This window comes from Clupea harengus, chromosome 24, assembly GCF_900700415.2.
Source record: "Clupea harengus chromosome 24, Ch_v2.0.2, whole genome shotgun sequence".
In the NCBI taxonomy this organism is placed as follows: domain Eukaryota; kingdom Metazoa; phylum Chordata; class Actinopteri; order Clupeiformes; family Clupeidae; genus Clupea; species Clupea harengus.
Genome location: NC_045175.1, coordinates 11,519,817 through 11,527,677, shown reverse-complemented (window position 1 = coordinate 11,527,677; position 7,861 = coordinate 11,519,817). Strand labels below are relative to the sequence as shown.

General features: G+C 40.7%; 1 protein-coding gene across 1 annotated transcript in view; it reads left to right on the top strand.

Annotated features, from left to right (window-relative positions):
* The window catches only part of LOC105894420 (guanylate-binding protein 1-like), a 272,853-nt gene that overhangs the window by 254,867 nt on the left and 10,125 nt on the right, over window positions 1-7,861 (top strand). The gene's annotated exons all lie outside the window — the stretch shown is intronic.

Genomic DNA, 7,861 nt, shown 5'->3' with positions numbered 1-7,861 from the left:
GCCGCGATCAAATGCAAATAATTTCATAACTGTTTTAAAATACAGTTTTCTGGATGTTTTTGTTGATATTCTGTCTCTCACTGTTAAAATAGACCTGCCATTACAATTATAGATCACGCATTTCTTTGCAAGTGGGCAAACTTGCAAAATCGGCAGGGGGTTAAACACTTATTTTCCCCACTGTACATATAAATTCTTCTTAATTTTTTTGTCGGACCTGATTGTCTCTTGTTGCTTTCTGAAAAGAAACTATCAGTCTCTTGTTTTTGTAATATTGACACTTCGAAAATGAATCAATTTTCACAATAACTATCGGAATAAAAAGGTTAAATAGTAGGCCAACCAGACCTGGTTGGCCGTAGAGGTAATGTCTGCTCTGTATCACACTGAGGTAATGTGTCCTCTGTTTCACACTGAAGTAATGTGTTCTCTATTTCACACTGAGGTAATGTGTCCTCAATTATCGACTGAAAGTTAAATGCTTTCCCCTCCGGATGCGAGGGAAAAAACCCATTTGAGCTAGAAAAGGACTGATGGATGGTTGTTGGCGAGAAATACACACAACACATTACCTTCACACCAGTACTGCACTTCTGCAACCCACTGATGCAAAAAAGAGTCATATATCAGGCATGAAAATCCCTCACCTTTCGGCGAAATTCGCCGTTTTGAAACCAAAACCGAAATGTTTTTTTGGGGGGGGGGGTAGGTATTCATATTCAGTGAACTGCGAACAGGTGCGCGTGCCAGAAGGGAGCGCTAGTGCATGGAAATATTAACGCGAAGCTGCCTTGCATCACCAGTGCAGACCACCATCAGAAGCTGAAAGCACGCCTGCTGAATAAGAGAAAAGGCTGAGGCTGAGACGTGGCAAAACAGCGAAAGCGGCCACACTGGTGGTTCAGGCAAAGAAGAAAAAATGATCTGGTTCTGAGAGTATTACGAACTGTAATGTAAATTGTTATCTTTGCCAATAAAATGTATTAAAATTAGGGCTGTCAAAGTTAACGCATTAATCTATGAGATTATTGTGGCCGAGATTAAAGCGATAAAATATTTTAAGGCAGTTAACGCAACTTTGTTTACTTCCGATATGCATTGACACATGACACTAAACCGCCGCGTGCCTGCAGTCAGGAATAGGAGAGACCGAGACGGTAGTTGAAGATGGAGAGAGCAGAGGGATTGTTGGGCAGAAAGTTTCTGTTTAAGAGTGAAAATGACGGAACAACCGACAAAACTAAAGTTGTATGTAGCATTTGTCAAGCTGAATTTAGCTATCACAGAAGCAGCTTGTCTTTAAGTTATCACCTTAATGCAAAGCACCCGATAGAAAGCAGTCCCAGGTTAGATGGTCGCCAACCCACACTCCACGACTTCACTAGGAAAATAACTAGACCAGTCCGTGAAAAGGTTACCAACGCTTACGCAGTTTAGGTTGCCGGTGACTGTCGGCCCATCAACATAGTTGAGGACGGTGGGCTGTCTGAGGTGATTCGAATTGCTTCAGGGGACAATTCTTACGATTTACCGTTGAGGGGCACCATTGTGTTTCGCATACATTCCTTGTATGACGGCGAGAGAGCACGAAAAATTCAGCTCCTCGAACAAGCTGCCAGCGTCGCCCTTACTGGTGACAACTGGACGTCAGTCAGAAATGAAATTACCTGGGTGTCACAGTTCATTTTATTGACAATGTATGGAAATTGAGATCTTTTGCATTGGAAGTAAAAAAAAAAAAAACATTTGCGACATACAGCGGAGGACGGTGCAGGGGAATTCATCGACGTCTCAAACAGATAGGAGATAAGTGGCAAACTGACCACTTTAGGCACTGATAGTGCCCGTATTATGTTGGCAGCTGCTAGGCTACTTCCATTTTAACATCTACTCTGCGCGGCACACAGTCGGTACCTGGCTGGCACTTTATAGGTATGAGTTATAGGCCTGAGCCTCTTTGAAAACACAGTTCTGCGTGTAGTTTTGTGTTAAAAAAAAAATACAATTAAACAACAGTGTCTAAAATACACACTGTCTGAAAGTGATTACTCGTTAATTTATAAGATTTAGTCTTTAGAAGTCAAACAAACTTTTAATCGCGATTAATTTAGATTAATGAATTTCAAAATGTGAGATTAGTTAGTTAATTTGTTTGTATCTATTGACAGCCCTAATTAAAATCTGGATTACATAACATTGTATTGGCTGTCAATCATGATGGAAGAGTAGACAAGTTAAGTTACAGCATGTCCACCATCTCTTGTGGGGGTTATGCATTAAGCCATTTGTGGTGCCCTGCCTCTTATACTGTATGTTAGACCCAGTGACATCAGTGCATAATACTTAGTAAGGAGGCCATAATAATTGTGGACTCATGGCTGAAGTTAAGTTTCTCCAGCTCTCCCCAGGTTGGCAAAAAAAGCCTCTCAAAATGCATCAGATTGATGCTTTAAAATTCTCTTACGGGGGAGCATGCCCCCGGACCCCCCTAGAGGGGTAATATCCTTCTCACCTTTTTCACCCCTGACCCGTTTTCATGCCTGATATATGTTCAACTGGGCTTTGTGCTCTTCAGGCATGGTCTCCTCCTCTGCCACTCTCTGGACAGTCTTAAATTATGATTATGAGTGACATCATACATCATGAGTGTCACAAACAGCAGTTAAAAGAACATTCAACACAGTATTTTGAGGCTAAAACCCCAAGGTATTTGTCTTTTGGACAACATTTTGTCCACATTGTCCACCTTTCTTTTTTTCCATGCCATGGCAAAGTCAAAGTCAAAGGGTTTTATTTGTCACATGCACCAAATAGCTTATTGTCATCAGAGCAGTGAAATTATTGTGACCTGGCAGGCAACATCTATGCAGTAGACGGGAATACAAGATCAAAAATAACATATAACATATAACATATAACGTATAACATTGTAACAACAATTTAAATTTAAGTGAAGGCCTAGCAGCAGTTTACAGGGTGTAGGAGTGAGGAATATTAAATAAAACTAGAAAATGCATTTCCTGAAGGAAATACCAGTGCATGAAATGCAAAAGTTAAGAAAGGAAGAAGAAAAGAAAGAAGAGTGAAGAAGCAAAGAAAGGAAAGAAGAGTGGAAGAAGGAAAGAAGAGTGAAGAAAGGAAAGAAGAGTAAAAGAAGGAAAGAGTGAAGAAAGGATGAACCTACAGTCAGTCTCTCTTCCAATCAAACTCTAACTAACCTAACAGAGACTAATTAAGTTTAATGCAAGCAGCTAACAGAAGGCCTGCTAGCTTCAATGGGAGGCTGGTGGCCTTTTTAGTGTCCATTGTCAACATGTGTCTAGTCCATAGAGAGGAAAAATTTGGCTCCAGAGTGGGAAGTCTGATCATGTTTTGCACTAAAGTCTCTTCTGGTCTCGCAAGGATAACAGGACATGAATTAGTTTCTCACATAAGTGTACCTGCATACATACATGCAAACACATATACTTGACATACATTTATACATCCATTCATAGATGCATACATGATTGCTGATCTACATACATACATACATACATGCATACATACATACAGACTGTGGTGGAAATCTGATACTAACCAGACGATTACGAGACCAGTCTTTTAATGAGTTATCAGTAATGAGTTTATCAGTCTTCTGCAGAAGGATCAGAAACAAACAGAGAGACAAGCAAGCAGTCTGTGAGAATCGGATGTATTCTCTCACAGGCAGTGTATTTTTCACAGAGTTACAGAGATAAGAAGAACAGGGAGTATCACTCTGTTCCAGCGCACTATATTCTCAAGGACAAAAACAATCACCTCAGTTCTTCTTAATATTTCGTGTGACATGCTTTACACAATAACATTTGCAATTTGCGTGACTTCTAATACATTTCCCCCCTTTTTATCACTTGTTGATACATTTTTACTTGATACATTGATACATTGCAACAGACAGTTTTCATCCAGTACAGTAATCCCCCTGGGTTTAAACCTGGGTTCACACATACATGCATGCATACATACACACACACACACACACACACACACACACACACACACACACACACACACGCACCTACACACACTCACACACACACACACACACACACACACACACACATACACACACACACACACACACACACACACGCACATACATACATACTGTACCTCCAAGGTGCCATTCTCCATATTACAAGTTAGTGTACCTACAAACATGATTTAGAAGCTGTTATTTTAATATTATATGACGGCAACATTGTTACAATAGGTTGCATCAAAAGTTGAAATTTGGAGAATCCCAGAGGACATCTAGAGGCGGTTATCAGAAATTGCCACAACTGCAACTGCAATCAGGCCTATTCTTTCACTTGCCATTTAAACTGGGGTATGTGTATTGCAGCTCAGACTTTTGTCAGAGATACTTGTTTAATTAGATTAATTAAGTGTAGCCTAACGTTGTCCTTACTTTCAGTTACTATTACGATGAGCCTAACCTTCTTGTCCCTGTGTGTAACTTATGTTTATGCGAGCTTCAGGTAGCATACAAGGTTTGGTGATTTTCCAGCAGATGTACAGCATGTACGTGCGGACATGTGTATGTCGCAAGTGGAAGCGAGAGGTTTCCGCGAAGTCAGGTGTCTTCGTGTATTATTGTGAGGTCTAGAGTCCTGTCCACACCCCATAAGATAACCGTATCTTATATCTTAACTTATATAAGGGGGTGGAAGTTTTGCACAGACTGAGTGCTCTGCTGTGTTCACCGTGTCGTTTGTTGCTCAGGCTGTATCAAAGACGTAAGTTAACGCAACCAAAGTTAACCTACAGGCTTAAGGTCTATGTGGCCATGCGGTAGCTAAGTTATATCGTGGAAAACGAGAGAAGGGTTCCTAATATATTAACGTCGTTCGTGATTCTGTATCATCACTTTGTATGTCAGAAGCATAGATTGAGGCATGTAAATGTGGTCGTTGACAGTAACAATGCGTTTTATAACCAGCACTGTTTAATTTTCATTCGTTTTCTTTAAGGGTTTGCACTGATCTCAACGACGACTTCACAGCAGCAGAGTGTGAATCTTCCGTCAGCAAACTCTTTACCAAAGGTAGGTTCCAATTTTATAAACACATAGGCTTACGTTTTTTCAAACTATACATTTTTGCCAGAGTATTTACTTGCTTGGGCTTGTGTAAAATCCCTTATGGATTAAAGTGAGTACTCTATTTACCTACACAACTATACTGTAGTAGTAGGCCTACTTAACTTGCAGTTACATCCCTGCACTTCTTTTCTCTATTTCTTATGTACAGTAGTATTAAATAGGGTGATAGTGATGGAATGAAACCCAAAAGGACTATATGCTGGTGTACTTGAAATAGGTGACAATCGCCACAGGTTTGTCCGGTCAGAACAATAACGGATGCCAATGTTCCAATGAGGTCTGATTTATTGCACACACACACGAAGTGAAGACATGAAGTGGTTGATGAATGATGCCCGTGAATATAATTATCCCGTGTAAAGGGACTTATATCCACATTTGAATCCGTGAACTGACTGATATAATCCGTGGTTTCTATTAACAATACAAATGACAAATATATACAATTAAATACAATAAAGATGATATATACAACAAGAATGAAACAGTATATACACTATGAATATTACGGCTATGATTAACTACGGATATGTTCCTTTCACACCGTGCCGCGTAACGGTGAACATTCCATTTATCCCGTAATAACAGTTACTGATTGAAGTGACGGTAACAAGTGAAATACAAATTATACAGATGACACATATCACAAACACTCACATTCTCAATGACGCACGGCAAGAATGAAAGTGAATGTCTCTGATCGTGATATTGTCCGATGTGCTCCTTGATGATGACTTCTCCAACACCGCTCGACTTGACCCACAACTTGGCCAGAGGAGGGTCGGCCTTATATAGTGTAGATGAAGGGGAGCCTTGAAACCGTTTAGAAACTGTTGGGGTTTGACCAAATGGTCAGTGAAATTCCACTGTGCACGAGCCCCACGGAACTCTAGGCTGACCTTTCATGGACCCCAGGTCCCGTGAGTGGCCGGCACAGTAGGGGTGCACAGCTGGATGCAGCTGGTGAAGCAGCCTTTTTAACAAGTAGTATGTATTGTTACGCTAGGTCTCTATTGCTCGTAACTTTACTGTTTTCTCCCTTGTACGTCGGTTTGGACAAAAGCGTCTGCTATATGCCTAAATATATGTTTATGTACTGGTCTATTTAATATTGCCATTATTAAACAATTCCAATAATCAGTCCCAAAATAAGATAATATTTGCTAGCTGTTTGGACCAAAAAGATGACCACATTTAGCCGATGTTGTAGACTAGTGCTGTGATTCAGATTCGAAACCAGATAGCAGATCACCAGAACATGAACAGAATGGGTATTATGGGCACCAGCAACCAGCAGCCAATCTGGGGAGAATCTGATTAGACAGGCCTAATTTAGATCGTTGCAGTCATAGTACAAGCTCACATACAGGTATACATGATTATCAGCACAGTCCTGTTTATTTTTTTCTCAGAATAATGGGTTTTATTGCACAGTTTAGGCTGTTGATTAATTACTGATAACCTGACTCCTGCGTTTAGTTTCTCCTAGCTTCTCCTGTCATTTTCGGTCAGTTGCAAGTGTGTATTCGCACCATGGACGTTTCTGCTGCGGCGCTGCTAGTGCCAGTCCTATCTTTCTGCTTTGAGTTTGCCTTTGATAATGGCCGTCAGTACACAATCAGTTTGGTATCATCCATCGTTGATGACTGGTTAGAAAAGTTAAGACCACAAAGTTGACCAGTTGTAACCAGAATCAGTCACGTGACTTGTATTGCCCTCGTTCAGAGCAAGGGCGAGAGAGACAGAGCGCAACGGCAAACTACTAGCCTGACGATGTCATACTCATAATTCTAGTCAGAATATGAGTCTGATACCGCTCCGTTGGGCTGTGATTATGGGGCGTGTTTCAACCGAACCAGGGAAAAAAATGCCTCTTCGCTCAATTGGATATATCTAGAACCAATCAGAGCAACGTAGTATGACCATAACGTAGACCATGGGGCCAGCTGATACATTGATTAAACTTTTACCGGATCCCGTAGGAAGGACGGCAAAAACATCTTTTCGATCGACAAATGCCTTGATCGCGTTTCTCTGTTCCTCTTTCAAAATGAATGTGCTGTCAATGTCTTTTAAAACAGACTCGAATCTCCACATTTTAGCTCTCCAACGGCAGCCATGTTTGTTGAAACCGAATTCACTCCAAAAGCTCTTTGGTGACGTGGTTGATTACGTTACGGTTGATCATCTGTCCATCATCATATAAAGCCCGCCCTGACAATTTGATTGGTCTATCTATCTCCTCACAGATTTTTGTGAGGAGATAGTTTCTCCCCAACGGAGCGACACCAGACCGAACTTCCCGACCAAAAATGTTGTGGGCGGGGCTAAGTTCGTCTGGCATCCAGGCTAGCAAACTACTGTAACCTGGAGCATTTTCTATTATGTTGGAAGGTTAATTAAATAAGACGTTATATCTAAGTTGGGAATTTACAAATAACATTTGGTCCATCTTGGACTACTCTGTTAAGTTAAGTTTTTGGAAATTCAATCAATTTGATTGGATGTTGACATGATATGTTTTGGAGGATCAGGAGTGAAAGTGAAAGAGAGAGAAGTGATTCACTAAACTGTTCGAGAGCATCCTTGTCTCCCTCCAGTTTGTCTATTTACTAAGTGAGGATTCCACCTAAACGAACCCAACACAAAAGGATGGTGATGTGATTCAGATTTGAAACCAGATAGCAGATCACCAGAACATAAATATTATGGGTA